The sequence below is a fragment of the Hibiscus syriacus genome, unplaced genomic scaffold (genome assembly GCF_006381635.1).
Source record: "Hibiscus syriacus cultivar Baekdansim isolate YM2019G1 unplaced genomic scaffold, ASM638163v2 tig00110885_pilon, whole genome shotgun sequence".
In the NCBI taxonomy this organism is placed as follows: Eukaryota; Viridiplantae; Streptophyta; class Magnoliopsida; order Malvales; family Malvaceae; genus Hibiscus; species Hibiscus syriacus.
Genome location: NW_024062897.1, coordinates 279,051 through 304,413, shown reverse-complemented (window position 1 = coordinate 304,413; position 25,363 = coordinate 279,051). Strand labels below are relative to the sequence as shown.

The 25,363-nt window shown below is 36.9% G+C and overlaps 1 pseudogene; it reads right to left on the bottom strand.

Annotated features, from left to right (window-relative positions):
* Positions 1-299: 299 nt before the first annotated feature.
* Positions 300-25,363, bottom strand: part of LOC120144206 — a 35,606-nt pseudogene continuing 10,542 nt past the window's right edge.

Here is a 25,363-nt window from a genome sequence, read left to right as displayed (position 1 = left end):
ATTTTGTGGATTTTTAACAATTACGAAGATTTATTCTGGATGTGCAATAGATATTACGGATGAGCTTAAATATTTTATTCATCAGAATTTGAGTCTTGAAAGTTATTATAGTCGCACTAAACTAAAATATGACCTTTAAACGTCTCACCCGGTAAAAGCTTATGGTGACTTCTAACCTAAAACCATTAAAATCTGAATAATAATTCCACAGGAAAATGAAGAGGAAAAAGATTTAAGCCTTACGCTAATAGTGAACGGAAATGTTCATGGAACCTGTTAATCTCTTGATACAAGTTGTGTTGTCCAATTCATACCATCATCATTGCTAACAAAATTTGCATCTCGTCAGAACAAAATATTCAAAACTGACAAATGTACACTTCTCTCCTGCGTATGTTTCTCAGAAATTGAATTTGAGATATTTTTTCCAGCTATTTTTGTGCTATATACGTAAAGAATTACTCGACTCGCTAACAAAAAGATATGGTAAAAAAGGAGAATTTTGTTGCAATGACTGCTCCAGGATGCCTTGCTCGTATTAGTCAATCTTTCTTCCTCGGCCGCTTTTCATATGAATGGAACTCCCATCTGGTGGACACATTCTATCCACACCCGTAAACAGTCTAGTTCAATATTATTTCCATGCCGAAAAAAGAATCCCAGCAAATACTCGGGCTGAAGTAGTCTTATGCCACATGGTCGAAGCCAATCAGCACAAAGCTTCTACCTACTATCATCCAGCACTGCACTACAAGCTTACTTTTCTAGATGCCCAATGGAAAACATTGCCTTTGTGGAAATCCAGTTTAACAAGTCCGATGTGGTCTCTTATTATTAACAAGACGTTTATCTGTTGGTCCTGCCCCAAGAATCCCCAAGGAGTTTGGATCTACTACATGGTTACCATTGTTCATAGGTCTTTGAGTCGGGGGGCTGTAGTTGAGGATGAATATCCACTTCTGCTCTCCGCCGTCGTTTCCAAGCTTCAAACTTTGCAGCATCAATGCCTTTATGAATTGGTTGTGATGTTTGATGAGCCATGGCATTCTTGTACCCTCTTTGATTCTCAACAGAACGTGAGAAAGAAGGTAAGTAGTTAGGATCACAATCTCTATGGACATGACCAGACACAAAGCCATTCATATGGGAGGGTCCGATCCCTCCCTCTACCTCCCGCTCCTGCTTAAGCTTGGAATAAATCTGATGCAGCCTCTCACCAGAAAGATTCGAGAATGTCGAGACATAGTTCCATAATCGCATAGTCATCCCTGAAATGATAGACCAAATGCATAGGTGAAAAGATGATTAAACAAATAAACGAACAAACGAAAACATCAATAACAGCGAGAAGAACCACATACTTTCTTGTCTGTAAAGCTCATCTTCAAGTTCTCTGACAATTTCATCTATTCTCCGTCCAAGAAGCTGCAAATAATTCCTAATTTTTGAAAGCACCTGCAAGGAAATGGAACTTTTTCAGTTCACACACAATAACAAGTACAGAAGAAATCTCAAATTAGGGACTAGGGACAGAAATAGCTAAACCTTATCCTTGGGAAGATCAGCACTAGTAGTCTGCAATCTTTGGAGACGACGAAGGGTTTTACTTTCATCAATCATAACATCTTCACACCACTCCATCCACTTAACTTCCTTAAACTGCTCATATACCTCATTGTCTGACATTTCACCCTCTTCTTTAACTAAAGGTTCAACTTTCTGAGACCTCTGACGTCTGTTCCTATTCATTTTAAAACCAACCTTAGGAGAACCCGGTTTCCCCTTCTTATCTCTTCCACGAGATATTGATACGTCTAGAGGATTCTTCTTTTCCTTCTTTGAAGCCTTTTGACCAGCTTTGGTACCAACATTCTTACCACCAATTGCTGCAACTTCCTGTGGAGAAAAGTACCAGACAATTAAAGTACAGATGTCCGATTAGGTCAAACATGAAGCTTAAAGCTTAGGATAAAAGTGTGCAAAAAAACAATATGTGCGTCAAAACAATCAGAGAAACGTCAACTACAAACAACAAAAGATTCATAAGTTTCAACTAATTTCGTTTACCGGTAAACAAAAACCCAAGTTGTTCCAAATCAACGTTTCTCTTGAAGTATGTACGTTTGATGCATATCTGAACATGGATATGGGGATATAATAGGTCCCTCCAAGAATCCTCCAAATACATGGAAAAGCTTTTAAAAAACTGAACGCGCCCATATCAGATACATACCCGTAACCGTAATTCGCACCCAAATCCAAGTAATAACATAGTTAAACCAATTATGACTTATGAGGTAAGAAAAAGGCAGTTTGTTAACTCTCTACCAATACAAGTAAATATAACAAGAAGTTTTGAGTACCAAGTACCTACAGCAAACACATCAGATAATATATAGGTCAAATTCTTCTATTAGTCCCTATACAATGTGTAAGTTGTAGATCTAGTCCATGTACTCTGGTCATTTTTAGTGCCTGTACTGTCCAATTTTTGAAATATCGGACCTAACCAAAACAGTAGCCATGAAACCTGTTAAGTCAAATTCTCTTATTACTTATTGTGTTATGCTTAACTTGTAGATTTAGTTGTTCTTATCCAATTTGATCATATTGTTCCGGTATAGTTTGGCTCAGTACTGATTCCACAATGCAAGAACTACAGCAAACACAGCAAATAATATATATCAAATTCTTCTATTAGTCCCTATATTACGTGTAAGTTGTAGATCTAGTCCATGTACTCCACTAAAATTAACCGAATTAGAGTAACTTATGCATAGGACAGGGACTAGTGACAGAATTTAACCTAAAATATTCAATAAAAAAGTTAAATCATTTTTATTAAACAGTTAGAACTACTCTGACCCAAAGCAATAAGAATTACTCTCCAGATTATATTGAAATTGGAAGAGTACCATTTCCAAAAGTGCATTAGCACGTTCCTTCAAATTTGGGGCTCGTGGCAGAAAGGTTTCATGGTGTTGAAGTTCCACAGGAGCAATCTTCTTCATGAGGCCAAGGCTGTCATCTAACCTTATCTTTTCCCAATTTCCAAATCCATGGAGGTGTATTCCCAGAAGCAATCTTGCATCATCAACTGATGGAAATAACAGGACAGATGTGATACATCAATAGAAAATTTAATTTATTTATATTCCGGAACAGAGAAAAACATAAATGGAATGTACATACTCTGATTCCACCTACATCCTTTGGACCAATTAGAGGGTTTAAGATACATCAACACGCGGAACTGTTTTATAGGATCTTCATACCGACTTATTCGCTTTGCTAACAACTGAAGTTCTTGGACACGATTGAACAGATCATTCGCCTTAACAGGGACACCAAAAAAGTCCAATAATGGTCCCTGCAGGTAATTACCACATAAAAACCAGAATTTCAATGGATAGAGCATGGCCATGTAGAATCGAACAACCAAATACAACTTATTAATTCATGAAACAAACCTTAGGTTCTGTATTTTCTACTTCAACTGCTTCTCTGCAACCTTTAACTAAAGCTTGGAAAAGCTCAATCTGTGCATCAAGTGGAGCTGCTGCAACAGCACCACCAACTTCATCTGTTATCAAAGTGATTTGACTCTCATTTCCAAATTTAAGAACCTGATTTTGGAGTACAAAGAAATTTCCAAAAACAAAGCACATAGAATCAGTCAACAGTACCTACAATAATTGAAGAGGAAAATGCAACAAATTAGAGATGACATGCAGAATGATAGAACAAATGTCATTTCTAATTGGGATGAATGGGCTGATGTAGCAAGAATGTGTACTTATGTTACTCGGACTCCTCATCTTTCTTCAAATACCTGTTACTAACACATATGTAGACATGGGCATGGGGTATGAACCACCAAGGACTCTCCACATGCGTTAATAACAATGCATGAGTTAATAAAAAATTTAAATTTTAAGTTTAACGATAATAAAAATAAATTTTAAATTTAAAGCTCCGCCTCAATTAACGATAATAAAAAATAAATTTAAAGCTCCGCATCAATTAACTAACACATGAGTTAATAACAAATGATGCAGGGTGGGAGGCATATGTAAAACTTGAATCGATTTCAGGAAGTTTTCATGGTGGAAGGGTTGCAGTGAAAAAAAATGTCTCCACATAGTAGATTAAGTAGCAACGTTAGTAATTTTCTGTCAAATTTTGTCAAGGAAATTGTCTCTACCGTTTCAGCTAAACAGATTATTGTAAGGTGGATTCCTAGAAGGTGTAACTCTGAGGCTGATAAGCTAGCAAAGGAAGGGATTGGGTGATTAATAACTTTGTTTTGGCTGGTCTGTATGTTTTAGAGGAAAGTGTTTTAAGTTTTATGTAGTTTGCAAGACTGTTATTAGGTCTTATGTAACTGGCTTATTATTAATAAATTGATGCACTCTTTTCCTCCTTCCGCTAGTTGGTTATAGCCTTAGGGCAGAGGAATACTATGAGGGAGGTTTTTAATGAGGCATCCTATTCCTATAAAAAAAGAAACTTACTGCTCGAAAAAATCGCAGAGCATCTCTTTTAGGAAGATTCCCATAAGACCATCCTCTCACTTGAGCAGTAGCTCCTTCAATCATTGGTGCCAAGGGGGCAGAGTTTTCTGCTTTACGACGCTTTTGTACTCTCTCCTGAAGCTCCTGAGAATCAGAGCCTCTTTTCTTTCTTTTGTTACTTCTCTGAAATTGACTTGTCTCAGCATAACTCTTGGTATTCCTTGCAGCACGAGGAGCACTAGCATCCTAAAGGGAAAAAATAACTTAGGCAAATGGATCCTAAATGTCTAATACAATCATAGAACTTAAAATTGTACAAAGAGCATTCAAGAAACTTTTCATAGAATAATATTGATAAAAAAAATATAAGAATCACATCAGCTTGGGCAATGGCATCTGGTTTTATCCAACGACTCCAGAAACTACTATCATCTTCAGCATTACAGAAATTCGCAACCTGAGCATGATGAAAGAAATAGAAACCAGTTAGACATGGAAGAACCTAAGCACCTATTATAACAAAAACTCCACCATAAAAATGCATTAGTTGCTTGCCTTAAAAGCACTCAACAATTCATTCCCTTCCTCCTCACCCACTTTCTCTTCAACCTTCTCTGCTCTTTCAAGAATTTCATCTATATCCATACTTAACAGTCTCTTTTTGCTTTCTTCATCATTTCTGTCCTCCTTGAACAACTCTTCAGCACCAAATCTCAAAATTGCTGATAACTCGTTCTGGAATGATTAGAAAATGTTGAATTGCGTTAAAGAGCAGAAAGTATTAAAAATTGCAAAGCAACACCATTTAATATTAAGAAAAGAAGAGGTTAATCATGTTGGGGAATTTCAGCAATAGAAATCCGGATACAAAACATATAAGGCTATATGCTTGCATAAGTAGCATGTCCTTACCTTGTCAAAATGACCCACTTTCTTTGTCTCTTTTCTCTCCAGTCTGCCCTCTGCATTTAATTTTTGGATCACCAAATGGTCAAGCACCTATAGAAAGCACCACACAAGAGAGCACATAAAATTTCTCTTTTAATGCCTAGAAAGAAAATTAAATTAGGCTCTCTTCACAAACGTGATTTTTTTTTCTGATACAATGCCTATAAACTACCTAGAACCCCATCCCCTAAATCAGAGGATAGTACATGCTTAAGTGCGCATTAGCCCACATTCTCTTCAGACTTCAATGTTGCAATAGCAGCCATGCCAACTGAGCTAAGACTCAGGTGGCAACACATAACTATTGCTTATATGCACATTTATCCATGTATGTGAACAAATTCATGCAAGTTAAGGTGAATGACCATCTTCTTTTTAGCTCGCTCCAGGATGTTTTCCTCGACGCTTTTACTTGTCACAAATCGGTAAATGTTGACAACTTCTTGTTGCCCAATTCTATGTGCTCTACTCATTGCCTGAAGCAAAATAAAAAGTAAGCACATATAAGATTACTAAATTTTCAATGGAAGATAAGAAATTTTGCTTCATAAAACACAATATCAAGCTTGAGACCTGTAAGTCATTCTGGGGATTCCAGTCAGAATCAAATATTATAACAGTGTCTGCAGTTGCAAGGTTTATCCCAAGGCCACCAGCCCGAGTAGAAAGAAGGAAGCAGAAATCATCACTTCCAGGGGCATTAAAATGATCCATAGCCTGCTGTCGTAACTCTGCCTTTGTACTACCATCAAGCCTCTGAAACTGGAATCCTCTGAGCAGCATGTACTCGGATAGTATATCCAGCATTCTAACCATCTGGAATTTTTACATTTTGCATAACATGAGATGTAAAACACAATATTGCATAACTTAATCAGACTTGCCCTCCAACATAAACATATAGGCCAGCTAGAAGAGTATAATATCCCCACGACAATTGTAAACACCCATCCATCATGGGACTAGAAATAGAGAATAAATAATAGAGAAAAGAAGAGAAAAAAAGATGATAATAAATTAAACTATAAAACATGTTTCTATATAACACGAACTGTTAACATATTAATATATATACACACACACATACATAATACCTTAACATTATTATGACATCAGGAAATAACACGATTAAACGTGATTATGACACTAGAAAATGACACAAATATAATCATAACATGGATACACAAATTGCCAAGTCCAAATAAAACAGTAAAAGAGTCCAACACAAACCTGCGAGAAGATTAGAACTCGATGCTTTGTTTCATGCAACCTGACAAGCAACTTGTCAAGTATGACTAGCTTCCCACTGCTTAATATGATTCTTTCCAGTTTATTAACATCATTCATGTTAGTGTCCCCACCATAGCCATGATCAGCACTTTCAAAAAGAAAGGGATGGTTGCAGCATTTCTTCAACTCTACTACTATATTTAAAAGTGAGACCTGCAATTAAAAAAAAAGACATCTAAATTTTCAATGATTGGTAAAAGAAAGAAGAGAAAAATTGTAACCAGTTATTAGAAGAATACATGCTGAATGCCTTCAACAGAAATAACATTAAGTGAAAACAAAACAAACTAAAAAAGAAGAAAAAACCTACAAAGAGCCACACAAGTCAAGTCTTCAGTCAGCAAAATGATACAAGATACTAACCTGATTGCCACGGACACCCTTGTTTAAGTCATGGAAGTTGCGTTCCAAAATCCACCTATAGTACCTGCACAAATACAAATGGTTTCATGTACTGGTGCAATAGAAAAGTGCACAACTTTGCGAACAATTTATATTGTTCTTACTGCTTCTGAAGTGGGGACATCTCAACCCTAAGGACATGCTCAATTTTTGGAGGCAAAGACTTCTCTACATCTTTGATAACCCTTCGAAGAATGTGAGGCCTCAATTCCATATGAAGATTAGCAAGCTATATGCAAATGCAATAATTGTTTAGGTTTTAAATCAAGTAAAATATAGTAACATAGCAAACCGGGAAAGATGATAAAAAAAATGTCATGGATTGCAATGGCATACCTCATTTTCATTAAATGAGCTAAGGTTCTTGTAATTTTGAACAAAATCATCCTTGCTTTCAAACTTGTGAGCATCAAGGAAATGAAGCAGAGCCCTGTCAACAGAAGATTCACGTATGAGGAAAGTGAGAAATACTATCTGAAGAACATACAAGGTTTTCCATCAACCAGTTAAAAAGGATTCATAAATCTGTTCCCCATGCAGAGTACAAGTTTGAAATATACAGAATTACAGATTCCAGCAAGGAGGGTAGCATTTTATCATAAACTAAATTATTATTCGGCTACCCAGCACAAGTGAGACAAAAAACACATAAAGACAAATCATGTGTTCGATCAGATATAGTGTGGCAAAAGCAAGGTTTAAAGAAAAAAAAATTGAAGTTCAAATATCAACAAAATTAAAGTTAAGCAAAAGAATCTCCTCAAAACTATGGTTACAACCTTAAAAAAAAAACCATGTGTAGGAATTATAGAGATATGATTTGTTATGATTTGATATCATTCCTTTAATTAAGGGATTTTGTACATATATTTATACAATCCCTTATTTTAAGGAATCACATCCTAGGATTAGTATTTTTCCTTTCTTAAGTGTTTCCTACTTTAGAGAGATAGTTTGTATATAAATATGTAATCTGTCCTACTGAAAATAATATGAAAATACAGAGAATTACTCTGATTTCTACATGGTATCAGATTAGGTTACGGTTTCTTTCCAACCTAGACGATGTCCGCAACTTCTTCTCCTACTCCGGAGATCACTTCGAATCCAGAAATTTTTTTTGGTTCTGCTGCTCAATCAGAAGGTAATCTGGTCGTGAAAGAACCAGAAGGTAAAACTCATGCTACAGTTTTTTTCTCCTCCCAGTCGACCCCAAATTGGATCCTTGATTCTGGTGCTACGGATCATATGACTGGTAATAAGGAATTGTTTTGCAATTTTTTTTCCAAATTTTGGTAAAACTGTCAAAACGACTGATGGTTCCTTGTGCAAAATAGAAGGACATGGCACTGTTATTCTCAATGACCAGATTGTACTTAAAAATGTCCTCTTCGTACCAAATCTGGCTTGCAATCTCGTTTCCGTTAGTAAACTTTCCATCGACTTGCACTGCTCTGCAATTTTTAATGATATTGATTGTACTTTGCAGGCACTGAACTCGAAGAAGATGATTGGTAAGGCCAGCTTGCAGAATGGTCTCTATATTCTTCCTGCCTCTACTAAAACCAAAATCTCGAAATCTTTCACCGCTTTAGAAAAAATTGATAATGTTATGTTATGGCATTATCGTTTAGGTCATCCTAGTTTCCATTATCTTGCAAAAGTTTTTCCTGCTCTATTCATTCATAAAATGCCAAATTCTTTTTCTTGCAAAGTTTGCTCTCTTGCCAAACATACTAAATCAACTTATTCTCCTTCTACATATAAGCCTTCTCACCCTTTTGCTTTGATCCACAGTGATATTTTGGGGCCCTTCTTGGGTGAAGAATGCTGATAATTGTAAGTGGTTTATCACTTTCATTGATGATCACAGTAGGATAACTTGGACTTATTTGCTAAAAGATAAATCTGAAACTGCTGGTGTTTTTACCCAATTTTATAACATGGTTCTCACTCAATTTGGGTCTAAAATTCAGCTCTTTAAATCTAATAATGGCAGTGAATTTTTTGTTAAGTCTTTGGTTGCGTTTTTCAGGGAAAAGGGCATAGTTCAGATTAGTTCTTGTGTTGACACCCCACAACAAAACGGCGTTGTCGAAAGAAAAAATAGACACCTCCTTGAAGTTACCAGTTCTCTTCTATTTACCACTAATGTTCCAAAATATTTGTGGGGGGAAGCCTTATTAACTGCCACATATTTTAATCAATCGAATGCCTAGTAAGATTTTACAATTTCAAACACCTCAATCTATATTTTTGCAATACTATCCCCATTTTAAACCTATCTCCTCCATTCTTCCACTTAAAATATTTGGTTGTACTATTTTCATCCAAAACATTGCTCCTAATAAGTCCAAGTTAGATCCTAAATCATTAAAGTGTGTACTGGTTGGGTATTCTTCACTTAAGAAGGGTTATAAATGCTATCATCCTCCTTCTAAACGATTTTTTACCACTATAGATATAACATTTTATGAGCAGGATCCCTATTTCACTCAGGCTGAAATTCAGGGGGAGACATGGAAGGATTTTCAGCCACATCAAGTATCTCCTCCTACTCTTCATTCTCAACCTTCAGAATTGTCACCGATTTTGTCTTTACCTACAGATTTGTCACCTGTAACTACTAACATTGATTCATCTGTAGTACCTATCACTACTTCACCCACACCCACTTTAAACACTCTTCCTGAAAACACACCTATTCCCATTCAAAATCTTCCACAAACATCACCAATCAAACAACTTCGTGTCTATACAAGGAAAAACAAACATATTCCTGAGACTGTTTTGCAATCTGATACTTGCCGAGAATTGGATTTGGGTTCAACTGTCGAAATAGAAGAAGAAATCAGTAAGTCCACTTCCCCTACTCTAGATGACTTCCCTATTGCTATTAGAAAAGGGGTTAGACAGTGCACCAAGCATCCTATTGAAAAATTTGTTGGTTATAATTCATTGATGACGTATTTTCAAGCATTTATAACAAACTTGGATAAAGAACAGGTTCCCACAAGCATAGCTGAAGCTCTAAAGGATTCAAAAATGGAGAAGGCCTGTTGAAGAGGAAATTTGTGCACTAGAGAAAAATGCTACTTGGACCGTTACGAACCTTCCTCAAGGAAAAAAGGTTGTTGGCTGTAAATGGATCTTTGCTGTAAAGTATAACTCCAATGGTAGTATTCAACGATACAAAGCTAGACTAGTGGCTAAAGGCTTTACGCAAACATATGGGATAGATTTCACAGAAACTTTTGCACCTGTGGCGAAGCTTAATATTGTTCGAGTACTCCTAAGTTTGGCTGTAAATTGCGATTGGAAATTACACCAACTTGATGTAAAAAAACGTTTTTCTTAATGGCAAGCTAGAAGAAGAAGTCTATATGAAGTTGCCACCTGACTTAAAGTCTGTTGAAGGAAGTAACAAGGTGTGCTAGCTCAACAAGTCTCTATACGAATTAAAACAATCACCCAGAGCTTGGTTCGAGAGGTTCACTAAAGTCATTATGAAAAACGACTACAAGCAATCCCTCGCCAATCATACTCTTTTCATTAAGGTAACTTCTACAAATAAGAAAAGCTATCCTTATTGTGTACGTGAACGACATAATTCTTACCGGAGATGATGAAGAAGAGATTTGCAATTTGAAGAAGTTGTTAAATGAGGAATTCGAAACCAAAGACTTGGGAAAGCTAAGGTATTTCCTAGGAATGGAGGTGGCAAGGTCAAAAGAAGGACTTGTAATCAACCAAAGAAAATATGTACTTGATTTACTCAAAGAAACTGATTTTCTTGGTTGTAAGCCGATTGATACACCAATGGAGGCAAGCTTGAAATTTAGCAAAGAAGATGGGTCCTTAGTAGACAAAGAGAAATTTCAAAGATTAGATGGGAAACTAATTTATTTATCCTTGACAAGGCCAGATATAGCCTTTCCCATAAATGTGATAAGTCAACACATGACTAATCCTACTGAAGAGCATATGGCAGCAACAAATAGAATTCTCAAGTACTTGAAGAAAACTCCGGGACACGGCTTAATGTTTAAGAAGGCACAAGACAAAACTGTTAAAATTTTTACAGCTCTAATTGGGCCGGAAACCTTACTGAAAGGAGATCCACTAGTGGCTACTGCACATTTGTTTGGGGTAACCTTACAACTTGGAGAAGTAAGAAACAGTCTGTCGTTTCAAGAAGTAGTGCTGAAGCTAAATTCAGAGCACTAGCATTGGGAATATGCGAAGGAATTTGGTTACTTAAACTACTGAAAGAACTTGGCACTAATCAAGAGGATCACTTTGAAGTCTTGTGTGATAATCAATCTGTTATTCAAATTGCCAAGAACCCAGTTCAACATGATCAGACAAAGCATGTTGAGATTGATAGGCATTTTATAGCTGATCAAGTTAACAAAAAGACAATCACACTTTCATACATTCCTTCAGAAGAGCAAGTTGCAGACATTCTTACTAAGGCTTTGCCAAAGCCTGTTTTCAATAAATTCCTATTCAAGCTGGGAATATACAATGTATATTCTCCAGCTTGAGGGGGAGTGTAGGAATTATAGAGATATTATTTGTTATGATTTGATATCATTCCTTTAATTAAGGGATTTTGTACATATATTTATACAATCCCTTATTTTAAGGGATCACATCCTAGGATTAGTATTTTTCCTTTCTTAAGTGTTTCCTACTTTAGAGAGATAATTTGTATATAAATATGTAATCTGTCCTATTGAAAATAATATGAAAATACAGAGAATTACTCTGATTTCTACACCATGGTTAGAAAAATCAATTAAAAGTAAGCAAAGATGGCTAAATGTAACAAATAAAGTTGATATCAGAAGGGAAAAATTCAGCTTTGATAAATCTTTTACATGCATCTAAAAAACTGAGATCAAAATCTGCATCTAAAGTTTGAAAAATCTCTGATAATCTGGCTAGTACAAAGTAAAAGAAAATAATACCACAGCTCCTCAACACTATTTTGTAATGGAGTTCCAGTAATTAGCAATTTGTTCTTCATACTAAATTCCTGAGCAAACAGAAAAGGTTCATTCAATATTTAATCATATTAACAACACAAATTATGGCAGGATGTTTAAGGGTTAAAAATTGCATACTGAAAGTGTTGTGTACAACTGTGCCTCACTGTTCTTCAACCTATGAGCTTCATCAACCATCAAATAGTTCCACCTTATCTTAGAGAGTACTGCCTTATCCTTCAGAACTACTTCAAACGTAGTAAGCAGGGTATTAAATTTTATAGGTCTACCAATATTCTTATCATTGTAAAATTCATACTGCTGACAAACCTGCCAGAAGAAGAAGAGAAGAAACTGTTACAAGAATAAAATTAGACAGGGGAAGGGTTCAAAATATTTTAACTACCGCCCACCGTAGATAAGATACAAAGTGACCAGTATCAGAAGTTCTAACTGAAACTTAATCTTCAAATGCAGATGAAGATCAACAATAAGGGTATATATGGGAGGAGAGAAACAGTAACATATAAAAAATATATTAAACCCACTGCTATCGTCAAACATATTGAATAAAACAAGCACATGTAGAAGAAAAGCATGACTCGCCTCTCGGCTTGCACGAGTACCAACATATACAATAACATTCATATCTGGAAGCCACTTCCTGAATTCTTTAGCCCAGTTTGATAAGGTAGATAATGGAACAACCACAATAAATGGTCCAGGGATTTGTTGAGCATTCTGAAAAATTAAAATATAAATGGAAAATCCTACAGTTCAGAATAATAAAAGACTACTGTTCTGAAAAGAACAGTTGTTTACCTGTAAGAAACCAAGCATAGATACTGACTGGACAGTTTTACCAAGACCCATTTCATCAGCTAAGATGACATTAGTATCATTTCTCCAACTGTTATGAGAATATGAAAAGCATGCATTAATACGTATCAGATGCTCAGGAATTGAGACAACCATTTTCCGCAAAATAAAATGCCTAACCTAAATCAATAATAAAGAAATGATATACCTGTTAACGAGAAAATTCAAACCCTCCAGCTGATAGTCACGAAGCTTTCCTCCCATTAACCACTCTGGTTGTTCATCAAGTTTCCGCAAACTTGCTAAAGATGAAAATGCACCCAAATTAAATGAGCCATTTACATAGTGAGTTGTGTGACTATAGCAATAAATTTGGTGGAAACTAAGACAGAGTTCAAGAGGGGGCATAGAGGACCAGGGCCTGTATTACAACCCCTACTTTAAACATATAGTGGTACATACCTTTGCCTTTCTTACGCTGGTGATCTACCATTTTCCCCTGCATAGCCAATGCAGCTTCACGAGCCTGTTTACAGACACAGAAATAGTTGAATTCGTATGACCCTATAATTTTTTTTTTACTTATTTATGTGAACATATTCAAGAATAATTAAAAACCAAATAAAAAGAACAAGAAGCTCCAGAAGGAGCTGGACAAAATTAGTAACAGATAATGGATTAGAATAGAAATTCTAAATTTCAACTATTCATGTCCAAATTCAGTTTCAAACATCAAGAACTATACACGGCTTATGCATGTTTGATACCAAAATCATTTTAGCAGAACCTCCTGCATGTAATGTTATAAGATATACCAGAAACTGCTCAATTCCTCATTTTCCTTTGACTAATTTGGTGCCAGTTAATTTCATAGAAAATCTAACAAGCTCTAATATCCTGAAAATAAAAATGTCAAATTAGAGTAGACTGTAAGCATCAAATAGTGGAAACGGTTTGCATTCGATTAAGATATTTGATAAGAAAAATGAAGGTTAGAATTGTATGTTTATTAGCATACCACCAATTTTCTAATACTGAAGATTGCTATTATGAACTTCTTTTAACTTGTAATGGAAAAGGAAACCAATATCTAAGCAGAATAAACAAGCCCTCTGTTTCAAACCACTAGCCCATATTCATTTGCGTTGACCTACGTAAAGAATAGTTTGAATGCATAACTGCAATATATCTAATATGGAAACATGGAGCCATGCCAGCAAATCCAGAGTCTAAGGGTAGTGTCCACAAATGCACACGAATCTGCCCAGACATACAACATTACAAACACCACCATGGTAGCTATTATAGACAATTATAATAAAAAATGCGCACACACCATTTGCAGGCCTAGTTACCTTATACTCGTCAATAATATCTTGAGCAAATGTAATATCTAAATCCTTTTCCCTGATAAAACAAAAATGAAACCACAATTATAAATACTGGTGCTATGTTAAGGACATGCAGAAAGAAAAAGAAAAGATTACACAGGAACAGGACCACAAATTAATACACATCGTTATCAGAGGCACAAATTTTGAATTTTCTTGACCAAACTAGATGATTACCAGGTTGCTTCTGCATAAGACAATCCCTGCCACTTAATTAGATACTCTGACATGACATTCCCAGAGGCATCTTTGCTGATCCGATCAACAATTACTCTCTCCACCTGAACATAAACATGACGAACCAATTAAAATTTAAGGAGTAAAACAAAGAAAATCAAACATAAAAACAAAGAAATGAGTTAATAGAGCCAACCTGACTATTTTGCTTGATTAGATCTAAGTCCATTTCCTTACTTACATCATTGACCTCAATCTAACAGGTAACAAATATTAAAAAAGATGGAATTAGAAATAAGCGACTGCCAAAGAAAAGTGTATCATACGATCTATTTGAAAGTGTATGGTGTATATATCTTTTTCAAATTTACTCATAACTTGTTTAACATATTCAAGGTCCCCAAAAAATGCATAGTTTTAAGTTCTATGATATACCTCAGTAACTAACAATAATAGTTGTGAAAATTTAGTAAAAAGAAAAAAGTACTTCATAATATCACATAAAGCTTATGTCCCTAAGCTAGAGAACTAAATAACCACAGCCCAACAAGGAAGAAAGACCTTCATGAATATATAGATAATAACCACAACCCAACAAGGACTTAATAGATTATACCTCTCCTAAGAAACCTGCATAATGTCAATTCAATATATATATATATATATATAAACAATGGACTAGCTTAAACATCCAGCTAAGTTGACAGTCAGCCTTCATGAAGACATCAATAAATCCAAATTAGCCTCTCTAATTTCTCTCCCTTTGCCAACGAGGCTATTTCTTTCAAATCAACTCAATAAGAAGCTATGCCAATTCATTTTTATTGAATACTAACTAAATATAGGAAGATAAGACAGAAGAAAAAGTCTAAAAGATGAGAGAGAGGGAGAGAGAAGTTGTGAGAGAAAGGGCGAAAAGTAATTTTTTTCCGAGGAGATTTGGAAGGTGTTTGTGGATAATCTTAGTCGGAGAGTGTCAAGACGTGCATTAAGGGAAATGTTTTTAGTTCATGGTCCAGTTCAGAGAGTATATATCCCTAAGGAAACTAGAAATCCAAAATACAGATTTTCCACTTTTGCTTTTGTGCAGTTTGGAAATGAGAATGGTTTGAGAAGGGCTGTAGAAAATCTTAATGGAGCGACCATAGATGGGAGAAGGATCACGGTTGGAGTCGCAAGATACAATGAATCCCGTGCATGGGTAGAGCGTAATAATAAAGATTTAAAGAAGGATGCTTGTCCGATCACTGCTGATATATCGAATCCAAAAGAACCAGATGATGTTCTTAGAAGTTTGAGGGATGACAGATCGTACAAAGATGCATTGATGTCGAATAGGAGGTCGAGGAGTGTTCTGGAGGTCAAAGATATGGCCGCCGATGCTCAAAACAGGGGAAAAGTCAGGAAAAACATCATGCAGATGCAAATTTCATCTGAGAGCTCGAGCTGGGTTAAAAGATCATTGACGGGGATTATCAAGCATTCATTTGAGTTAGAGTTAGTTCATAATGCTTTAGTAAATGAAGGCTATGACGTCCAGATTGTTAGATGGGGGTATGTCTGGAACTCTTGTGTAATAATCTTTAAATCAGTTGAAGAAATGTCAGACGCTTGGATGAAGAAGAAAGAAGATCTTCAATTTTGGTTTGATCGTTTAGAGCCATTACTGAACGAAGATGGTGTTCCTTTGGCTTTTTGCTTGGTGGAGTTTTTTGGGTACCTCTTTTATGCTGGAATGAATCTTTCCTTGAAAGTTTAGCAGGGAGATGGGGAAGGGTGATAGATATTCTTGATGACACTAAACACAGGGAAGATCTTACAAAGGCAAGATTGCTAATTAGGGTGGCCAGTCCTTTTGATGTTCCAGATCAGATTACTATTGGAGCATATGGAAGATCTTTCAAAGTAACCATGAAGATTGGATCGGCGAATGATGAGACTATTTTCTTTTCCATAAATCCTCCGGTGGTCAGTTTCGATGAGGGACGGTTTGGAGCGTTCGTGACTGAGAATGAAGGAGACAGGATATGGTCAATTCTGCTAGATCAGAAGAAGAAAACCGTCAGAGAGTGGACAGTTGGATGGAACAGGGCACAGCTATCAGGCTTGGTGGAGTTGGTGGGGATAATTGGTTTCCAAGAATTTCAAAAATTAGACCAGACATTAATGGAAAGTCAGTTGTGCAGTATGGGGGGAGTATCAAAGTGGGTGAGTTTGCAGGTTTGGGATTGAGAGATTCAAAAATGACGGCTGATGGGTCTGAAGCCCAATCAGAAGAAGATGAGTTTTCTGGGCCTAACTCAATGAGGATTATTCCTGCTGGGCCAAAAATTAAAATTGATAAATTTGGGAAAATGGTTCAAGATCATGATTTGGCTAAGTCAAGTTTTTACAGCAGAGAAGATGTGGGGAGGACCGTGAGTCTGCCTTTGACCGGTTCGACTTATCAGAACAAGCCAAGGTTCTGCTAAGCGATTCCCCCGATCTAATCCACGTCTGAGAGTTTTGTTGAAGGCAGTATCTGATTTTCACGATCCCGTTTAAGTCTGAGGGTTTGGTAGAAGGAAGTTTACGTTGTTCCTCCTTTTCGAAGGCTCAGGACCTTCCTGTCCGACTCTCTTTATCCCTACCATCCTTCTCTTCTTCGTCGGCCAGTCAAACATTCTCCATCGTCGGGCGCGCGACAGGGATTTTACGTTTAGTCACTGAGTTTTCCTCTAATGTCGGGTGAAGGAATCCTCCCGTGTAACCAGAAGAGACCTCCGGTCATAGCTCCTCCGTCCTCTACAGCCTCGCCTTCTTCGCCTAATCATCATTCTCATCATGACAAGGTTCGTACCATCTTCATTTCGGGTCTGCCTACAGATGTCAAAGAGAGAGAGCTGCAAAACTTGCTAAGATGGCTTCCAGGTTTTGAAGCCTCGCAAGTGAGCTTCAAGGGAAAAAGAGCCCAAGGGTTTCGCTCTATTCTCTACTGCAAAATTTGCTGTTGCTGCCAAAGATACCCTTCAGGAGATGGTTTTTGATGACAAGTTGAAGTCTCTTTTGCACATTGAGATGGCAAAGAAAAATCTGGTTGTTAAAAAAGGAATGGGTATTGATTCTGTTGCAGTGGACATTTATAGCTGTCATCCTGTTCCTCCGGTTTTGCCTGTGCCAAATCCAGCTCTTGGAGCGCCTCCAAGTATTCATGTGCATGATAAATCTGGGTGTTATGTTGAAAAGTCTACCGCAGTTGCTGTCCAAGATGGATCCGGGGAGTCCACCACAAAGGATTGCATCAATGACAAGTCTGGATGCTTCACGTTATTTATTGATAATTTACCAGAGAAGATCCATTGGAAGAGGTTTGGATATTTATTTTGCTCTCATGGGCCGGGTACTTGATGCTTTTATTCCAAATAAAAGGAATTCAAAAGGAGTTCGTTTTGGTTTTATTCGCTTCGCATCATTCGAAGAAGCAAGGAGAACGATCTCTAAAATGAATGGCTCTCGTATTGACGGCAGCAAAATTGGTGTTTCTTTCGCTAAATTCAAACCTCGTCATTCATATTGGAGAAAGTCATCGACAAGTATTCTTCGCAAGTCTGGGATGGAAGATGTTTCGAGTAAGAATCATTATAAAGTTGAAGGTGTTATAGATGAAGAAAAACTCCAGGTGTTGAGCAATTGTCTAGTGGGGTGGTGCAAGGACTTTGTTAAAATTGGTCATCTCGCTAGACAAATGCAATCGAAGGGTCTCACTGGCTTCACATTAATGAGAGCTGCTGGTAATGCGATTTTAATGATTTTCGAAGACAATGCTTCATTGAGAAGTGTAAAGAACGACAAATCAAAGATTCTCGCAGAGTGGTTCTCCATAGTCGAAGCTTGGTCAGAGAGTTTGGTAATGGAGTGTCGTCGAGTATGGCTAGTTTGCGAGGGTGTTCCTTTTCACGCATGGAATTGGAATACTTTCAAGAACATTGCTGATAAGTGGGGTCTTTTATTGGCTATCGACGAAAGTTGTCAATCTCCATCATCCTTTGATCGGGCTAAAATTCAAGTCCTAACAAAGGCTGATGCGAGAATTGATTCGATGGTTGAATTGAAGGTTGGTGACAATTTCTTCAAGGTCATGGTGCATGAGATAGAACCTTCATTCAAACCAAACTCTTGGGCTCCTGAAGAATACAAGTCTCATTAGATCTCGTCTCTTCATTTTGTGGTTTTATTTTAGTCTATATGGTTGTAGGTGTTGCTTTCGTTTTGTATTATGTTCTGTCGCGTTGTTTTATTACTACTGTTGGTGGTGTAATTAGTAGTAAGGTGATTTGACTGTGGCTTTGGATGAGGTTTTATGAGGTTAAGGTTTTTGTTGTAATGGTGTACATCACCATGAGAGGATATTTCGTGGTGTCTTTTGTATCGGGTATTATATTAATAAAATCTGAGGTACTCTTTTCTTCCTTCCAATGTTCGTTAACATAATTTTAGTATGTGAACGAATACGAAGGGAGTTTTTTAATGAGACCTCCAACTTCTATCAAAAAAGATGTGGGGAGGAGGTCAGATTCAGAGATAATTGAACAGGATGGTTTTCGAGCCAAGGATTCTGAGTTAAGGGTGATAGAGCCTACCATGGATAATTCAGGAAGCAAAGTTAAGGGTAGACAGTGTTATAAGTCTAACAGTTCGTTAAGTACCAAAAGTGTACCGTTAGAGAAAAGGAAAAACAGAAGTTACAAAAGGGTTTACAAAAGGTGTAGGGGCAGAAAATACTGGATGGGAAGTATCTTGAATTTTAAGCCTGAGAAAGAAAGTGCCTTAATCGTCAGGGACTGGAAAAATATGAATTCTAGAGGAAACCAACTAGATAGCTTGTCAGTGGATGCAGAGTTTCAGGGTTGTGAGGATGTGAATGATGGATCGAATTCGGGGGATATGAATGTGGAGAGGGTGGTTGAAGGATTGCAGTTAATGGGTGATAATCACAGCTTTGAATCGGGTTTTTTTATCAGAAGAGCTAGAAGACATTTGTTAAGGGAAGCTTTAGAAAGAGTGAGCATTTCAACAGCTTCCTCTTCAGGTTTTTCAGATTTATTGGATGAAGCTTTAGCTACTTGGGAGATAAGTAAGATGTTGGGTATTTCCTTTAAACAAGGACAACAAGCCTTTTTGGATAAGATTATTAGTTTGGAAAAAGGCTTGAGGATGGACAAACAGGGGGATTTTGCGGGGGGACTAGTTGGTTGATTTTTTTATGATGATGTTAAAGATATCTATAATAACATGGAATGTTAGAGGATTGGGTAGAATAGAGAAAAAAAGGGCTGTTCGGAGGCTAGTTTCCAAATACTGTCCTCAATTTCTTTGGTTGTAGGAAACGAAATTGGAGAAAATTCAAAGGTCTTTTATGAGGAGTGGGTTAAATAATTTGCAAGGGGTTATTGAGTCACCATCGATTGGTTCGTCAGGGGGATTACTGTTGTTTTGGGATGATAATGTATTTTAGTTGCAAAATCAGTGTACATCCAGAAGATTTATTGCTATATCGGGGAGATTTCGGGCAAATAATTTCAGTTGCAGATTTATTAATGTGTATGGTCCTTCGGTTGAGGAGGAGAAAGAGAGTTTCTTTTGAAGAATTAAGCACGTTCATTGGAGGACATTCTGAGCCTATTTGTGTTAGAGGGGACCTTAATGTGTATCTACATGAAGATGAGAAGATTGGTAGAGGCCAAAACATGAATTCTTTAGAGATTTTCAATCGTTTTCTTCTTAATACAGGTTTAATCGATTTGCCATTGAGTGGAGGTAGGTTTACTTGGTGTAATAACCAAGATTCTCTTACCTATGTAAGGCTGGAAAGATTTTTGGTTGATAGCCAATTCTTGGCAGCTTTTCCAGATTTAACACAATCGTTGCTGCCAAGATCATTGTCAGATCATAATGCAGTAATAATTGAGAATGGAGGTGCAAATTGGGGGAAAAAGCCGTTTAAACTGTTTAACTATCTGATGGATGAAGCAGGATTTGAGGATGTGATCAGTTCTTCAATTCAAGAATGTAAAGAGATACAGATGAATGCTGGAATTTTCAAAATTCTGAAAAAAACCAAAACTGACATTAAAAATTGGACAGGGAAAAGAGAAAAGTTTCCTGGAGCTTTAATTTCAGAAATAGAATTGAAGATTCAAAAATTAGAAGTGGAGGTCCAACAGCAGCAAGATGATACTTATGATGAGAAAGCAGCTGAGTTAAAGGAGTTAAGGTCAGAATTATGGAAGTTGCATAAGATAGAGGAGCAGATTTGGTTCCAAAATTCTAGATCCAAATGGGTAGAAGATGGGGACAGAAATACCAGATTCTTCCATACATGTGCTTCAGTTAGGAGGAAAAAAAATGCGTTGAATGCTCTTATAAGCAGGGGTAATGTTATTCAAGACCCAAATGTTATAAAAACCACTGTCAAAGAACACTTCTTTAAGGCTTTTAATGACAAATCGACCTTAGAAGTGAAAGAAATCGAGTTGGATTTTTCCAGAATTTCGATTCAGCAGAGTTTAATTTTTTATTGAGGAAATATGGGAGACCTTAAAAGTCTTGCAATAGCAACAAAGCCCCAGGGCCGGATGGTTTTAATTTGGATTTTTTCAAGAGATATTGGCATGTACTTAAAGGAGAAATTATGAAGTTCTTCTTCAACTTCTATTCGGGGAAAGATTGGGATCATGGTATCAACCATACTTTTATTACTCTTATTCCTAAGGTCTCTAACAGTGGTAACCTTGATGATTATAGGCCTATTAGCTTACTTAGTTGGTGGATTATATAAGATCCTATCTAAGTGCCTATCGAGGAGGTTGAGGAGCTGTATTTCAGACTTAATTAGTCCTACTCAATTTGCCTTCACCCAAGGGAGACAAATATTGTTCTTTAATTGTGAATGAAGGAGTGAATTATTGGAGGAAAAATGGTCTTAAAGGTTGTGTTTTCAAGGCAAATTTCAAGAAAGCGTATGATTCGGTTGATTGGGACATTTTGCTTCTAGTAATGGAGAAAAAGGGATTTAGTTCCAGGTGGAGAGGTTGGATCAGAAAGTGTATAACCACAGCTTCAGTTTCTGTTCTACAGGGTCTGTTTTCTGGACTGGTTATAGGAAGGGATGCGGCTGCTTTCAAATTATCTCATATACAGTCCGCGGATGATCTCATTATGTTTTGTGGTGCATCTAAGACGCAGATTTTAAATGTGAAGAGGGTGCTTAGAGTGTTTCAAGTGATTTCTGGTTTACAGCTCAACATGAAGAAAAGTAAATTGTTTGGTGTGAATTTGAACGAGGAAGAAGTTCAGCAGTGGGCTAATTCTATCGGATGTTCTGTGGGTAGTTTTCCCTCTGAATATTTAGGACTGCCTTTGGGTGCTACTAGAAACTCTACAGTACTTTGGAATCCAATGGTGAATAATTTTACGAATAAATTAGCGGGGTGGAAGGCTTCTTCACTGTCATTAGCGGAAGGTTGGTTTAATAAAGTCGGTTCTATGTTCACCCTACGATTATTTATCTTTATTTAAGATACCAGCTGCGGTTCTTAAATCTCTCAACTCCATTATGGCGAAATTCTTATGGGGAGGGGGAGTAGGTAAAAATAAGATACATTGGTTAACTGGCCGAATGTGTGCAAGTCAAAATTCGAGGGGGGTTTAGGTGTTAGAATCTTATTTTCATGAATAGAGCTCTTCTAGCAAAATGGTTGGAGGTATGCTAATGAAAGGGGGTCTGTTTGGAGGGAATTCATTTGTTCTAAATACAATATGGATCCATCTTGGTTTATGTTTGACAGCAAAGTCCCACAAAGAGTATCTTGGATTTGGAGATCGGTGGTTATGAATCACTTTAAAGAAGACAGTATTGGCTCTAAGTTTAGAAGTTTGTATTCTTTCCGAGTTGGGGATGGCAGATTGATTAGGTTCTGGCAGGATAATTGGGCTTTGGGACTATCCTTCTAATTATTTCCCTCGATTGTTTTCCATTTCCACAACAGAATGGGTAAACTGGTTGAATTTGGGAATTACAGCTCATCGGGTTGGAGTTGGGATGTGCAGTTTAGAAGAAATTTAAACGACTGGGAAGTAGAACAGTGAGTTAACTTGATGAATGCTATTTCCTCTGTTTCTCTATCTACGGAGTTATGTGATGGGGTGATTTGGAAAGGTACTAGAGATGAGGTATACACTGTTAAATCTGGCAGACATTATGTGCCCTCTTTGTAAGAGGGAAGTGGAGTCTCCCTCGCACTTGTTTTTTCACTGTTCGTGGTGTGGACGATTTGGAACAAATTTCTGAATTTCTGGAAGATTAAGTCTGTTTTGCATGTTAATGCGAAAAACTTCCTACTTGCTTGGGCGGATTTGAAGTCTACCTCTACAATTTGGTCTTTTATTCCTGGGGCAGTTATTTGGACTACTTGGAAAGTTAGGAATCTTATTGTGTTTGAAGGGGGAAAGTTGGATTTGGCTGAGTATTTTTTCCTAGCAAGGTTTAGACTAGCTTCTTGGTTCCTTGCTAAGTACAAAGAGGTGTCTATTCCTAAGGATTCTCTTATTTCAGACCCTTCATTAGGGGATTTGTGCTCTCTTTATCCTAATCGGCTTGTAACTAAATTTCCTTGGTCTCCTCCTCCTCAAGGTTTTGTAAAGTTAAATGTTGATGCGGCTACTACAAGAGATTGGAAGAAGAGTGGGATAGGAGGTGTTCTAAAGGACTCCTCTGGTTTGACTTTAAGTTTTTTCAAGGAAACTGCTGGTCCGGGCCCTCCAACTTTTATGGAATTAAAAGCTATTCAGAAGGGTCTAATGTTCTATGCGAATTTACGAGAGAGGAAGGGATGTCTGATTATTGAAAGTGACAGCAAAGTTGCGGTAGACTGGATTAAGGAAGTGGATCTAGTTCCTGATGTTTATGCTTTTTTGATTAAAGATATTGTTCATAGGCTTAATGTTTTAGAAGGTGTTGTTAGATGGGTTAATAGGACAGCCAATTTAGAGGTTGATGCCTTAGCTAAAAAAGGAATTGGCTGATTCTATATTTATATTTTGGATGTTTTATGGTTGTTTCGAGTTTATTTGGTTGGTGGGGTGTATGATGGTTGTATCTTATGTGATTTTATGGTTCAATAAAATCTTAAGGCACTTTTTCCTCCTTCCGCTGATTAAGGAGTTCATATAAGCTCCATTAATCAAGAAGGAGGTTTTTAACGAGGCCTAAAATTCTTATAAAAAAAAAGAAGCTATGCCAATTGTCGCAATTATTTCCTTTTAATTTACCATAAAAAATGACCCATGAAGCTGGCACAGATAATATATATATTTAGATACAATTTTGATAGATAATATATTCAGAGCCCGAAGTAAGTAAATTATCCAAAGTGTTTGGTTGATCATCAACCTGGAATGAGAAATTCACAAAGTTAAAGATGCAAAGTACCTCCTCACGTGATAGTGCCTTCCTGAATCTGATATCCTCCGTCACCTTTTTTGTGTAATTTATAACCTTCTTATAACCACTAAGCTGGAAACTCACATGAAAATACAAAGCATGAGTAATCAGAAGGAGAGAAAACCATGGTACTCGAAATAAACCTCCACAAATAACACTTCTTACAAGACACATGCATCATCATACACTTAATAAACAAGATCTTACTCACATTTTGTAGCTTAAAAAATGATTTCCATTGACAATGAAGATGTGACTGGCCCTTCCACTTAATCAGAAATTCCATCTCATTCCAATCTGGTTCAGAATCGAACAAGCGGCTCAACAGAACAGGTTCTGTGGATTTATTGTTTTGAATAGCATTTTCAGCCATGCCCTTTGGTTGATGCCATAATACCTTTTCGATTGAGTCACCATCTTCCTCTTCAGCTTCATCCTAAACAAGCAATATACAATTTTCAATATATACATATGTATTAATTAAACAACATGAGATTTAGATGTTTCAAGAACGTGGACTTAAATTCACCATAAAGATGCACATTTATGTCAACCACCCACATTCACTACATGGCAAAACAGTTCACAGAGCTTTACAAGGCTGCTTCATTATCTCCCATTCAGGTATGCGAAGTCCATACAACACCTATCCCAGTAAGAAAGTTCAAAGTTCGAGACTTAACACATATAACCAAAACCAAAACAAAAGGAAACACACAAAAAAAACGAAGAGTAGACCAGATCAATTTCAATAACAGAATTGGAAAGTCAGCACATATTTTTTTGATAAGATTAGAAGGCCTCATTAAAAACCTCCTTCTTGATTAATGGATCTTGAGAGCTCCTTAATCATTGGAAGGAGGAAAAGAGCGCCTTATATTTCATTTAAAGAAAATAAGATTACAACCTCGATAAATCTCTTCGAAATAACCCTTACAACATTACGTAAACCCCACCCGAACAGGAATCAAAAGCTAAACTGAAACAGCAAACAACATAAAAATTAGCCTATTCCAGCCTTTGCTAAAGCATCGGCGTCCATATTAGCTGACCTAGCAACCCAATTTATAACCCCTCCCAAAGCTCTAAGATTGTCAACAATATCCCTAACAACGGAAGCATAAACACCTGGGCATGAATTAACATTGTTGATCCAGTCTACTGCAACTCTGCTATCACTCTCAACAATCAGCCTATCTTTGACCCTCCCTTGAGCAGAAGCATATAATGAAATGCCCCTCTGAATAGCTTTAAGTTCAGTCATAGTCGGAGGTCCCGGACCAGCTGGCTCTTGAAAAGATCCTAGGACTGAACCTGAATGATCCCTCCAAATACCTCCTATACCCGATT